At 45.4% G+C, this 14,360-nt stretch overlaps 1 protein-coding gene and 1 long non-coding RNA gene across 5 annotated transcripts in view; one reads left to right on the forward strand and one right to left on the reverse strand.

Annotated features, from left to right (window-relative positions):
- Nucleotides 1–4,565: 4,565 nt before the first annotated feature.
- Nucleotides 4,566–11,900, reverse strand: LOC147574347 (uncharacterized). The gene is made up of 3 exons (XR_015244146.1): nucleotides 11,568–11,900; nucleotides 7,945–8,032; nucleotides 4,566–7,228 (listed from the first exon to the last, which is right to left on the reverse strand). It is a non-coding gene; the product is annotated as an uncharacterized LOC147574347 (long non-coding RNA).
- Nucleotides 11,897–14,360, forward strand: part of WIPF2 (WAS/WASL interacting protein family member 2) — a 50,119-nt gene continuing 47,655 nt past the window's right edge. For 2 of the 4 annotated variants that reach the window (XM_086687245.1, XM_086687244.1), the window contains exon 1: nucleotides 11,897–12,032. The gene's annotated coding sequence lies outside the window, so the exon portion shown is untranslated. Of the gene's footprint in view, nucleotides 12,033–12,251; nucleotides 12,390–14,360 lie in introns of those variants that run through there. The other 2 variants (XM_086687249.1, XM_086687247.1) reach the window with 2 other exon arrangements.

Here is a 14,360-nt window from a genome sequence, read left to right on the forward strand (position 1 = left end):
AACTGGAACCTTTATATGCTGTTGGTGGGGAGTGTGAATTGGCACAGCTACTTTGGAAACCTGCTTGGCAGTGCTTACAAAGACTAAATGTACACCTAACCTATGACCTAGAATTTCCACTCCCAAGAGAAATCAGTGCTTGATGTCCAGTGAAAGACACAGCCAACAGTGATCAATAGCAGTTTTATTAATGACCGTGAAACTGGAAGAAGCCAGAATGTCCTTCAGCAGGTGAATGGATAAATCAATTGCGGTATACTATTACAACGGAATACTACGTAGCAATAAAAAAGAACTACAACCTGCATGAAGGAACCTCACTCACAGACGTAATGCTGAGTAAAAGAAGCCACACACATAAGACTACAAACGGTAGGATTCTACTTAAGAGAAATTCAAGAATAGACCCAATTAATCTATGGGAATAGAAGTAAAAATAGTGGTTACTTGATGGGGATGGGAGAGAGTATTGACTGGGAAGGGGCATGAGGAAGCCCTTTGTGGTGATAAAAATGTTTTATATTTTTAAAAATTTAAACTTATTTATTTTGAGAGAGGCAGAGACAGTGCACGTGGGGGAGGGGCAGAGAGAAAGGGAGACAGAGAATCCCAAGCAGGCTCTGCAGTGTCAGCGTGGAGTCCAGTGTGGGCTTGAACCCACAAAACCATGAGATCGTGACCTGAGCTGAAACCAAGAGTCGGACGCTTAACCGACTGAGCTACCCAGGCGCTCCAAGAACGTTCTGTATCTTGACCTGGGGGGTGGTTATGTGTGTGTGTTCACTCAATTGTGAGATTTACCCAATAACTGTAGGTTTGTGACATCTCGGCTAAAACAATTCAGATTGCAACACTCCTGTTTCCAATAACGCATTAAGAATCAAAATTCTCCCTCTCCGACCCCATCTCCTGCCCCCTCTCCTCTTACTCACCCCACTGCAGCCACACTGACTGCTTTACTGTTCCTTAAAAACCCTAAGACCCATTCCTGTCTCAGGGAATCACCTTTGCTCTTCTCCGAGCCTTTCCTGACCACTCTGTTTCCATCTCGCCCACCCCCACTCTGTCCCCTACCCCCTGTATAGTCAAGGCACTCATCACTCCCTGACCTATATATTCTCTGTGTATTTTCTTTGCACCCACTCCCCTACAAGGATGTTAGCTCCATGAGTGTCTTGTTTGCTATCCAGAGCCAAGAACAGTACCTGGCACAGAGAAGACGCTCAATACATATTTGCTGAATTAATAAATTAGGTTGGTTGAAATAGTAGCAGTAAGAGTGGACACAACACAAGATGATAAATGCTCTAGGAATTGAGCTAAAGAGATTCACTACTGGTCTGAGGATCGGGGGGTGGTGGTGGGGACAATAAAAGAAAACTTCTTGAGAACGATGACTTAGGCCTTGAAGCAGGTTTGATGGCCAAAGTGCAAAAGTGGGAAGTCAGGGATGAGGCACTGGGAGGCACTGAGAGCTGCCTCTGCCCTGCTGGACTGGTTACAAGGGAAGCCAGACGTATGGGGGCCGGACAGGTTCTGCCCTCTTTAAAGGGTGCTGGTCGCACCCTCAAGGACTCCATGCCCTGGTGCAGGATCATAGGGACCAGTCCTTTCTGTCCCTGCTCTTCTACCCCCAGGGAGGGCAGAGAAAGTGGTGTGGGCTATTCTCCTTATCCCCATCTTGGCCACCTCCAGAGCCATCAGTCATCTGCTCTCTTTCACGGGTGATGATAAGAACTGACACTTGGAACGGTGTCCTTTGCCACTCACTGTGCTTGACTTTATGTGCCTTCTCTCAATTAATCTTCCCATGGGGCGCCTGGGTGGCGCAGTCGGTTAAGCGGCCGACTTCAGCCAGGTCACAATCTCACGGTCCGTGAGTTCGAGCCCCGCGTCGGGCTCTGGGCTGATGGCTCGGAGCCTGGAGCCTGTTTCCGATTCTGTGTCTCCCTCTCTCTCTGCCCCTCCCCCGTTCATGCTCTGTCTCTCTCTGTCCCAAAAATAAATAAAAAACGTTGGAAAAAAAAAAAAATCTTCCCAACAAATAGGTTGGCTCTATCAGCGTCACTTTCCAGATGAGAACCAAGGTCATGAGAAATTTAGCATCACAGGCACAGAGAGGCCAAGTCACAGCTAGCAAGAATTTGAATCCAGTTATTCTGACTCCGGAGACCACAGTTTAAGCTCTGCACAATCCCCAGAGCTTGAATAACTGAGAAATGGCCATCTTGCACTCATCAGGGCTGCAGTGGTCACTTGACTGGAGCTGGGTGACTGGGGTGTGGGGGACATATATCCTTTCTGGTCCCTTCCTCACCCTGTCTGAATTCTGCTTCCTTGTGGGGAGAGTGGCCGAGAGACAAGAGACGTGGCCAAGGTCCACTGTGGACTGAGAGGGGAGAGGACGAACTTACTTAGTAGCATTGCACATCGTAGGCTGGTCTAGCAGTGAACAAAAGGGTGAAAATGATTTGGAGTGGTCACAAGACCAGCATGAGATGCCCTCTTGAGGAGGTGTAGAGAGAGGAGTGAAGAATTTCAACAGTGCCCTTTGAATCCACTAGGTGTCACCACCATGATTTCTTTCTCCTGAAGCTTGGGGCTAGGAGGCGGGTAGAACATTTCTTGGGGTGTACTGAATCTCTCACATGGTTGGTCTATCCCCAGGCATGAGTCAGAAGTTTGACCAGAATAGCTTGTATCTTTCATGCTCCTCTTTCTGTTGGCTCTTTCCCACTTAGCATTTAAACCCTCTCATCTCCCCTTTTGTTTTTCAATTTTTTTTTTTAACGTTTATTTATTTTTGAGACAGAGAGAGACAGAGCATGAACGGGAGAGGGTCAGAGAGACGGAGACACAGAATCTGAAACGGGCTCCAGGCTCTGAGCTGTCAGCACAGAGCCTGACGCGGGGCTCGAACTCATGGACTGCGAGATCATGACCTGAGCCGAAGTCGGCCGCTTAACCGACTGAGCCACCCAGGCGCCCCTCATCTCCCCATTTTTATTTTTATTTCAACGTTTTTTATTTATTTTTGGGACAGAGAGAGACAGAGCATGAACGGGGGAGGGGCAGAGAGAGAGGGAGACACAGAATCGGAAACAGGCTCCAGGCTCCGAGCCATCAGCCCAGAGCCCGACGCGGGGCTCGAACTCACGGACCACGAGATCGTGACCTGGCTGAAGTCGGCCGCTTAACCGACTGCGCCACCCAGGCGCCCCTCATCTCCCCATTTTTAAAAAGCACTCTCTTGACCCTACGTGCTTGCTCCAGCTTATTGTTCCCTCTCTCACTTGGCAGTTCAAGGCCAAACTGCTGCAAAGGATGGTCTCCACCTCCTCATCTCCCATTCATTCCTTTTTTATTTTGTCTTGTTCCCCCAACTTTCCATCATGAATCATCTTAAACACAGAAAAGTTTAAAGATTAGTACAGTGAATAGCCTTGAAACTTTCTAGATTCTACAATTACCATTTTGCTAATTGGCTTTTGTTGTCTCTTTCCCACTTCCTCTCCCTTTCTCTCTTCACACACACACACACACACACACACTCTTTTGCCAAGCTATTTGAAAGTAAGTTGCAAACATTAATATCATTTCACTCCTAAAAGCCTCAGTGGAAACTTCCTAAGAATAAGGACAATTTCCCGCATATCCACCACAGCATTATCACACCTAAGAAAGCCAGCAGTAGTTCTCAGATATCATCTAATATTCAGTCTCTATTTGATTTTCCCAGGTTGTCTCAAAAATCTCTTTTTAAAAACTTAAAAAAAAGAGGGGTGCCTGGCTGGCTCAGTCAGTAGAGCATGGGACTCTTAATCTCAGGGTTGTGAGTTCAAGCCCCACATTGGGTGTAGAACTTACCAAAACAAAACACTTAAAAAAAGAAATCCTGGGGGTGCCTAGCTGGCTCAGTCAGTGGGGCATGTGACTCTTGGTCTTGGGGTCATGAGTTCAAGCCCCACGTTGGGGCTAGAGATTACTTAAAAACTTTTTTTAATTAAATCTAAATCTTTTTTTTTTTTTAAGGTGGGGGGATTCTGATCCAATCAAGGCCCAGCAGTGCATTGGGTTCTTATATCTCGTTTCTTTTAATTTAAAACAGCTCTTTTCTTTTTTTCCAACCACATTGACTTTCCGAAGTCTAGATGTCTTGTAAAATGTCCCAGATTCTTGACTTCTCTGTTTCCCCATGCTCTTGTTCCCTTATACTTTCATCCCCTCTAATGTAATTTACATTTTTCTAGTAGTTACACTTAAAAAGTAAGAACAGGCGAATTAATTTCAATAATATATTCTATTTAACTCAATATATACAAAACAATGTTATTTTAACATGTAATTGATATGAAAATACTGAGCTATTTTACTTTTTTTATATTAAGTCTTTGAAACCTGCTGTTAATTTTATATTTAACAGCATATGTCAAGCTAGACTAGTCACATTTTAATTGTTTAAGAGCTACAAGTGGCTAGTGGCTCCCAAATTGGACAATTTAGCTCCCAAATTAGCGAACATTCCTTATAGTGGTTTTCTGGAGCTTCAATATTCTAGAAAAAAATACTTTTTAAAAAGTTTATTTATTTATTTGGGGGTGGGGGAAGGAGCAGAGAGAGAGAGAGACAGAGAGACAGAGAGAGACAGAGAGAGCCCCAATAGGCTCCACGCTCAGCACAAAGCCTGACGCAGGGCTTAATCCCACAAACCGCAAGATCATAACCTGAGCCCAGATCAAGAGTTGGATGCTCAACCCACTGAGCCACCCAGGCACCCATAGAGAAGAATACTTTATAGGTGATGCTGTTAATACCATTGTACCAGGAGATAGGAACGTCAGGTTGGTTCCTATCAGTGATGGCTGAGTTTGTCCAGGAGGATTGCCAGATCTCTCCATGAAAAAGATAATATATTTCTTCTCTCTTTGTTGTATGTGGTGATTTTTGCATCTTGCAAATATCCTATTTATCTCAATCATTCTTTCCTGCTAAAAAATTATGTTTAAATGTGTAATTTTTCGATCACGCAAAAAGTTTAAAGACTAATGTAATGAACACCCATGTCTCCACCATCCAGCTTAGGAAATAAAACCTGACCCTGCAGCTGAGGCCCCCGGTGCCTGTCCCCAGCCACGTCTCCTTCCTTTCTCCCCAGACAACCGCTTTCCTAAGTGTGGTATCATTTCCCTGTATTTCCATAAATATTTACTGTGTATGTATACATCTCAGAACAATATATTTTTTTTGCATTCTGGGGAGTAACAATTTTATTGAGATATTTACATGCACTATTTAAAGTGTACAGTTCAATGGCTTTTAGCATAACCATGGAGTCGCGTGACTATTGCCACAATCGACTTTAGAACATGTTCATCACCTCAAAAAAGAAATCATACAAGAGTGTTCAGAGCAGCATTATTTGTGATAGCCAAAAAGTGGAAACAACTCAGTATCCATTAATTGATGCGTGGATAAACTAAAATGTGGTATATCCATAAAATGAAGTATTATTTAGTGATAAAAAGGAATGAAGCACGGATACAGGCTACAATGTGGATGCACCTTGAAAACACTACACTAAGTAGAAGAAGCCAGACACAAAAGCTCACATATTGTATGAAATGTCAAATCTATAGACATAGAGTGGATTAGGGGTTGCCAGGAGACAGAAGGAAGGCAGAATTGGGAGAGGCTATTAATGGGTACAAGTTTTCTTTTTGGGGTGATGAAAAAGTGCTGGAATTAGACAGTGGTGATGGTTGCACAATACTGAGAATATATAAAACCTGCTCAACTGTACACTTTCAAGTGGTTAAAACGGTTTCCTGTTATGTGAACTTTGTGTGCTTGACTTGTAGACACATAGCTCCAATCTGCCTCTGTCTTCACCTGGAGTTCTCCCCTGTGTATGTCTGAGGCCTCTCCTCTTCTTGTACGGACATCTGTCACTGGATTTAGGGCCCACCCTAATCTACTTCATTTCATCTTGACCCACCTGGCTTCAATTTAACTAATTTTATCTGCAAAGACCTTATTTCCAAATAAGGCCAAATTCTGAGGTTCCAGGTGAACATGAATTTTGGGGGGGGACACCATTCAATCCACTCCAAGATCCTTTAACCATTGGTTAATTGGGTTATTTGTCTTTTTATTACTGAGTTTTAAGAGTTTTTTAATATTTGCATGTTTTAAAACTATATAAATACTGTCCTCCTAGGTATAGTGTTCAGCAACCTTCCCTCCTCAAGGTTATGCTTGTGAGATTCACCCAGGTCAATAGGTGTAACTCTAAAAACAAAAACAAAAAACAAGCCAGGGCGCCTGGGTGGCTCAGTCGGTTGAGTGTCCGACTTCGGCTCAGGTCATGACCTCGCAGTTTGTGGATTTGAGCCCCGTGTTGGGCTCTGCGCTGACACTTTGGAGCCTGGAGCCTGCTTCAGATTCTGTGTCTTCCTCTCTTTGCCCCTCCCATGCTCATGCTCTGTCTCTCTCTCTTAAAAATAAATAAATATTAAAAAAACATAAACAACCCCCAAAACCGTAACTCCAGTTTGATTTTGTTGCTTTTTTCATTCTTCAACCCAGTGTATCTGGCGTCCACCCTCAGTGCTCACTGAAACTGTTCTTGTCAAGGTCACTGACTCCCATGTTACCAAATCCAAGGGATACTTATCTAACTGTTCTTTCATTGGCATTTGATATTTCTGACCACTCTTCCTTCCTGAGCACTTATTGCCACTTCCAGGATACCACGCTCTCAGGATTTCCCTCTGTCCTGTTTATCTCAATCTCCCGTGTGAGCCTTCTCCCTCAGTTTGGTCCTTGCATGTGGGGTGCCTTGGCTCTGTTCTAAGCCCTCTTCTCTTCTCACTATACACCTGGGCTTAGAGTTCATCAGTATCATTCTGCTTGGAGATCTATTGCTGCATAACAAACTATTCTAAATGTAGTGCCTCAAAACAACAACCATTTTATAACTTCTCATGATCCTCCCAGTTGGTTGATGGGAGCTCACCTGGACAGCTCTGCTGTCTTAGTTGGGGGTGTCTCTTGTGGCCACAGTCAGAAAGTAACTGGAGCTGGAATGTCCATGATGGCTGGCTTGCTTGTCTCCCACTCTGGGGGCAACAGCTGGAATGCTGGGATGGCTGAACCTCCCTTTCTCCATGTCCAAGCTTCTCTCTCCAGATGATGTCCACAGCAGAGAGGCTGATTTCCCACATGAGACCTTAGGGGTCCCCAAAGCAAGAGTGGAAGCTGCCAGGTCTTCTTAAAGCTTAGCCCTGGACCTGGTGCAGCTGACTTCCGCTGCATTAAAGGTTGCCACAGGCCGGCCCAGATTCCATGGATACAAGGAGTCCTGGGTTGTCAGGGGCCATCTTACTCCACAGTTTAGGAGTCCCACATTGCTAGGATCACTCTTTTAAGTTCCAGACCCAGATATGTAGTGGTCTACCTGACCTCTCTTTGCTCCCTCACCAGGCTCCTTGGGCTCATTTAGTCCTGGCCTGTCTTCCTCTGGGCCTCTCTAAGCTAAGTGTTAGCATCATGTGCACATAGGAGGTTAGCCCAAAGCCTGAGGGTCATCTTTGGCTTGTCCCTGTCCTCAACCCTCACATTCCACTTCTTCAATATCTCTTGAATTACTTCTTCCATCTCTACTGCTCATACCTAATAATGATCATAGCTAAGATTAGCGGGTGCTTTCCGAGTGGGTACGCACTTTGGACACATTCCATCCAGTCTTATCTCCATTTTATAGATGACAAGACTGAGGCTGGTAGAGATTGAGTAACTTGCCCAAAGTCTCACCTTATTCAGTAGTGGGAGAACTGAAACTCAAGCCCTTTGGCTCTGCAGACAGGCAGGCCTGCCTCCAAAGCCTTTGTGTCGGGCTGGTGCCCCGCTGCCACTCACCACAGGCAACCGTCATCTCCCACTTACCTGTTCACAGAAGCCTCCCAACAGGTGTTTCTGCCTCCCATCTGGACCCATCTAATCCATCCTCCACCTTTCAGTCAGATGGATTTTTCTGGAAGGCAAAAGGAGCCACAGCACTTCTCGGCTTAAATCTTTCAATGGTTTCCCTCTCAACCTGAAGATAAAATCTAACTTTTCACGACAGTTAATAAAGTCCTTCATAAATTGGCTCCCATCAATTTTGACAGTGTACCGTGGGGCATTGGTTCTCTATGGGGGCATTCTGGAAATTTGTGGAAGCTTTTTTGTTGTTGTTGACCACAACAATAAGGATGTGCTGTAGACATTTGGTATGCAGGGGGCAGGGATGCTAGGGGGCTGCAATGCAAGGGACAGAACCACACAGCCAAGAATTATCCTAGGTTCCACACGGCTTTCAATGTCCTATTGGACATTCCATGTGAAAAATCCATTAAAAAAAACAAACAAAATAACACACTTAGCTGGGCCTATAATCTATCTCCATTAACCCTATACCCAAGGGAGGAGATGACAGACTTATTTCTGGTTCACCCTTACCAGAAATAAAGCCCTTTATTTCTTTGAGGGTTACATTTTTACAAAGAAGAATTTTTTGTTAAACTCCCCTGTTGAGGAGGTTCTGAGGCATTTATTTTTTCCATGAGACACTGACCAAAGCTCATGTTCACCTAGTTAGGCAAATGTCCTTAGAGCAAAAACCTGCATCAGTGTTCTACTTACCTCTCTACAAACCCCGCCTTCACTTACTTTGTTTTGCCCTGAAAATTCCTTACTTTTTCATTGAAGCACTGACGATACTTTTATTTTTGTATGTTTATTTATTTTTGAGAGAGAGCATGTGCAAGGGAGGGACAGAGAGAGGGGGACAGAGGATCTGAAGCAGGATCTGCACTGACAGCAGCGAGCCTGATGTGGGGCTCAAGCTCACGAACCACGAGATCATGACCTGAGCCGAAGTTGGATGCTCAACGAACTGAGCCACCCAGGTGCCCCAAAGATATTTTACTTTTTTTTTTCTTTCTTTCTTGCTTGCTTTTTGAGAGAGAGAGAGGGAAAGAGTGAGTGTGAGTGGGGGAGGGGCAAAGAGCAAGGGAGAGAGACTCTTTAAGAATCTCAAGCAGGCTCCACACCCAGTTGGGAGCCTAACGCTAGGCTCAATCTCATGACTATAAGATCATGATCTGGGCTCAAATCAAGAGTCAGACACCTAAGTGACTGAGCCGCCCAGGCACCCCTAAGATGTTTTTTAATATTTTTCTATCCAGGATTTTTTGTTGTTTTTTGAGAGGTCTCCCAGGTGTTTGGCCTGTCATATTATCAAAAAAGGAAATTGCAAACATGAAACATTTTTGCACAAACTTAATATAACCTGTTTTTTTAATGAATACATTTATTGTGTTGTTTTGTGTTGTTGAGAACTTTACCATAAGTCTTTCATCATTTTAGGAAATCACATCACAAATGACAATGCAGGGACACCTGGGTGGTTCAGTCGGTTAAGCTTCTTGATCTTGGCTCAGGTCATGATCTCACAGTTCGTGGGTTCAAACCCCGCGTCAAGACCCAAGCTGGGAGCATGGAGCCTGCTTGGGATTCTCTCCCTCCTTTTCTCTCTCTGCCCTTTCCCTGCTCATATACACTCACTTGTGTGTATGCTCTCTTTCAAAATAAGTAAAATAAACATTAAAAAAAAAATGACAATGCAGGGTCACTTGGTATGGGCATTAAGAGCACAGACTCTGGAGCCAGTTCTATTTTGTGCATATGTGGCTTTGGGCAGGATGGTTACTCCTGCTGTGTCTCAGTTTCTTCATTTGTAAAATGGGGGTAATAATACCTACCTCAGAAAGTTATTGTGAAGATTAAATGAGCTATGACATGTGAAGTTATGCCAATGTTACATGGTAACATGGTGTTAATAAATGTCAGATGTTATGATGATTTCTTCGACCTAATTTCTTGCCTTTTTCCAAGTTCTAGCTCTAACCACATCAAAATGCTTTGAGTTTTTGGAAGGTGCCCTGATTCTTATTTTGCACATACTCTCCCTCTGCTCTGGGATGCTTTTCTCTCTCCTCTAGCCCTGCCCAATTCTTATTTTCCCATCAGGCCTCACTTTCTTCATGAAGCCCATGCCTAGTTCCCCAGGTGAGATGTCTCTGTGCTCCACCCCAGTGGCTGCCCTCGGCACAGAGTGATGTTATAGAGAATGGTGGGGGGGGGGGACGGCGGGGTGGGGGTGGCTAACATTAGCTACAGTGGGCAGGGAATGCCTCTGAGGAGGGGACATTTGAACTAAGGCTTGAAAAATGCGGAAGGGGCAGAGTAGAGGCAGTGCAAAGGCCTTGAGGAGCCACTGGGTGCACTGCAGTGATAGAAAGCAGGTTCACACTGTATATGATGAGCAAGAAGGAGACAGAATGGACACGAAGTTGAAGAACGGGGAGTTTGGGTCTATCATCTTCCTGACCCAATCACCCCACCTTCAGACACGCAGGACTACATACCTGAAAATCTTTAGCTTTATACCCACTGGTCCCTATGCCTGGAATGTGTTCCCTACCTTCTCTGACTAGTAATGAAATTCTACTCATCCTTCAAGGCCAAGTTCAAAACCATTTACGAAACCTTCTCCCATTCTTTAGCAGGAGTTAATCACTCCCTGTCTGACCTCTCACAGCACATAGGTCCCCATGGCACTAATTACATGCTGACTTGTATCTCAGCTAGCTGTTTACATGCCCGTCTGCCTACCACACAGTGAGTTCCCTGAAAACTAGGCTCTTAGTCATCTCTGTAACCATCTCGTGGTGCCTAGCCCACAGCAGGTTCTCAACGAATGCTGTGACATTGACTAGTGGGTGCTGCCCAGCACTACTCATGGCACAACAGAAGGAAAACAAAAATAATAACAATTTACAATTTATCACATGCCTTCCCATTCATTACTTGATTTGAGCCTTCCAATAACCCTATAAAACAGTTGAGACAAGCACTATTAGTCCCATTTTACAGATAGGGTAGTTGAAGCCCAAGGGCACACAGCTAGTAAGCAGTGGAAACTGAGTCTCAATCCTATCCCTTTACTTTGGATTTAACACAAGGAAGGATGCCAGAGAGATGCAAAGAGCATTTTGAGGATATACGGCAATGGGGTTAGCTATAGTAGAAAAGAGCTTTTGTGAGTGGACTAGGGAGAGATCCTTACTCAGCTGGGAAGGAGTTAACAGCAGCTCCACCACGGAGGGCACAGGATTCCTCTCCCTGACCCAAGCAGCTGGAGGAGTCTGCAGCACCATCCCCCAGCCCCGGAAACTAGGGAACCCCCGGCCCGCGGAAGAGACGTGTTCAGGTCAGGTGGCTATGACGTTAAGGATGACTTGTTGGCAGGGGCTTGCCTCTCTGTTGCTATGACAACAGGAGCTAGACTACTGGGCCCCAGCAAGGTTGAATGAAGAGGGTTCTTCCTTGACTCGAAACTAGGGAAGGACATTTATGGGGCAGGTGCGTGGGTGTGTGTGCGCGCGCGGTAAAATAAAAATGCAAAAGCTATGTTCAAGACGGTAGCTCAGTGGTTCTCCACCTCGGTAACATGTTGGATTTACCTGCGGAATTTAAAAGTCTCGATGCGTAGGACATACCCCAGACCAATTAAATCAGAATCTCTGGGCTTCACTCTGCTTAAGTCTTCGCAGACGATTCCAAACGCTGAAGTTGCAAACCCTGCTTTGAGGAGGCAGGCGGAATTTTCGCGACCTTCCCAAGATGGCGGCTACCCGACCGCTTCCGCCTTTACGTGCGCCGTTAGGGGCCGGGCTTTCCGATAGCGCGTGCGTGTAGTGTCTTTTCGCCCCCTGCTCCCTCCTCCTCTTTCCCCCGCCTCCATTTTGTTCGCGGACGCTGGGGACGGTGGGAGCAGATCCATTTCCGGGTTGGCAAAAGGGGCGGCGGCGGCGAGAGAGGGAGCTTGCTGGGGAGCTAGCCGGACGGGACGAAGCCGGAGCGGAGGTGGCGGAGGATTCGCTCCCGGGGCAGCTACAGCCCGGTCGAAAGGAGGCCGAGGAGGCTGGGTATGTCGCTGAGATGACCTGCGGACTTGAGTGGGAGGGAGGGCCGGGGTGGGGGGCATTGGGGCGGGGCTTGGAGAGGAGAGAGAGAGAGAGAGAGAGAGAGAGAGAGAGAGAGAGAGAGAGAGAGAGAGACAGAGAGGAGATTGGGGGAGGGGCCTGAGGGAGAGAGGGGGTCCTGGGGGCGGAGTCTGAGGGGTGAGTGGAACGCTGGGCTGGGTCTGAAGAGCTTGGAGCGGGGCGTGGGCAATCTAAGTAGGGAGGAGTGGTCGGGAATTGGTGTGGGACGAGCGCTGACTGAAAATGGGAAGGAAGGTTACTGAGAGACAGGAAATAAGGAATCCTGAAGGGTTGGGTAAGGTAAGTAAGACGGCAGCTGGGAGTGAGGAACAAGTAACCGTGCGCCTAAAGGGAGATGGGGAGGGCGGACTTGTTGTGAACAGGTAATTAACAGGATGCTGAGTGAGGAGGCCACTGTGACATTTTAGGGATTGAGTTGAGTGACAACCAATGGTTTAGGATGATTCGGGAAGCTGCTTACACTAGAGGGTATTTTGAGAGCGTTGGTGGAGAAAGAATCAGAGTTGAGATAAAGGTATGAGAAGTACTGAGTTGCGCATGGGAGCAACCTAGAGTTGAGGGTTCAGATTGGAGTGGTGTGAAGCAAGGGAAGATGGAAATCTTAAAGTGTTAGACGTGGGCAGCGTGTGGTGGTAAGTTACTGATCAGGAAGGAAAATTACTAAGAGAGAACGCACGGCTGAGGAGCTGGAAGAAGCTGGCCTGTACTGGAGTTTGTATTTTTAAAGGGATTTGAATAATCTGTTACTGCTTTGGGCTCCCCCAGGATCCACCTCCTTTTTCATGGTGCTGTTTTTACTCATTGTTTTCTGAATGATTTACGGAATGTTTTGGTGGCTTTTGTCTCCTCCTACAAACCAAAAGAGAACCTTGGGGAATAAGGACTGTTCTAGCATACCTATGGATTTACTAAGTAACTTTGAGGCAAGTCATTAAACTGTCCTTTTTTCCCCCCCCCTTTGAAAGACAGGTTTGGTTCTTCTCTGCTTCTGAAAGATTGTTTTAACTAAGTGGGACTTTTTTTTTAAGTTTATTTATTTATTTTGAGGGGGAGGAGGGGCAGAGAGAGGGAGAGAGAATCCCAAGCAGGCTCCTCGCTGTCAGCACAGAGCCCAACACAGGGCTCGAAGTCACAAACTGTGAGATCATGACCTGAGCCAAAATCAAGGATCAGATGCTTAACCCATTGAGCCACCAGGTGCCCCTAAATGGGATCTTTAAAGTGGTTGCAAAGAAGTGATCTCTGACAACAAGATTGAGATATTGGTATTTAGAAGACCTGTTTTCTCAGTTTCTTCTCAGCCTTGCTGCGTTTGTTACACCAGGGAATAGTTGGTTTTCCGCGTTTGTTGTGCCAGGGAATATAGTTGGTTTTGATTTAATACATGTTCAGTTTTTTAACTTTTTTCCGAGTCAACTTTTAGTAGCCCAGAATTTCATATTACTTGTTACATTGTATTGGCTACCATCAAGATGGAGATAGGGAAGTTAGAGCTTGGGTTGAATGAGGTTGGTTGATGAGGAATGTGAGAGAATGCAGTGTTTTATTTTACCCTTGACAAACACTGACTTTCCTCAATGAACTCTGAGAATTCGCTGAAGAATAGTACTTTATTTAGTTGAGCCTTTTGCTTTGGTCCAGGCAGTTTGGCCCCGTTGGTGGGGAGGAGTGTGCTTGTGGCCAGTTTCAGCTTCTTTATTGTTAATACTTTGAAATCTTGACTATTCCAGTTTTTTCTTTGGGCATAATATTCTAAACACTTTGCTCATAGGTGAACTTATTTAATTTAGCTTAGAAGAAGTGTTCCTGAAAGTCTTGGCATTTCTGAGGTCTGACTTGGATTTGCTTAAGAGGGGGCAGTTTCCAAATCTACCTCATACTTGATATCCGTAGTGTTTACTTTAGTTGGTACTGATTAGTTATGTGATGTCAGCACAAAGGTGAAATGCAGGGCAAGGTGGAAGATGTTGATAACAGTGGAGTTTTCAGGTTTTATTAATGGCTTTTAAGAAAGGAAGAGAGAAGTCCTGTCCCTGTCGAAGAGACAATTTCTTGACCTCTTCTTAGATTGGGAGAGTAACCTAGTGTACTTGTGTCTGTTTTCCTATTGCTCTGAAATGATTCTGAAAGTCTTGGGCTTGTTCAGGCTGTTCTCAAGCAAACTATAGTCTTCTTACCCCAGCAAGAGCAGGAAGATCTTCAGGCTATGAAGTATATAGTACATACTTATTTGGGGGTAAAAACCAGCTT

The sequence above is a fragment of the Puma concolor genome, chromosome E1 (genome assembly GCF_028749965.1).
Source record: "Puma concolor isolate L17-30 chromosome E1, mPumCon1.1.hap2, whole genome shotgun sequence".
Classification (NCBI taxonomy): domain Eukaryota; kingdom Metazoa; phylum Chordata; class Mammalia; order Carnivora; family Felidae; genus Puma; species Puma concolor.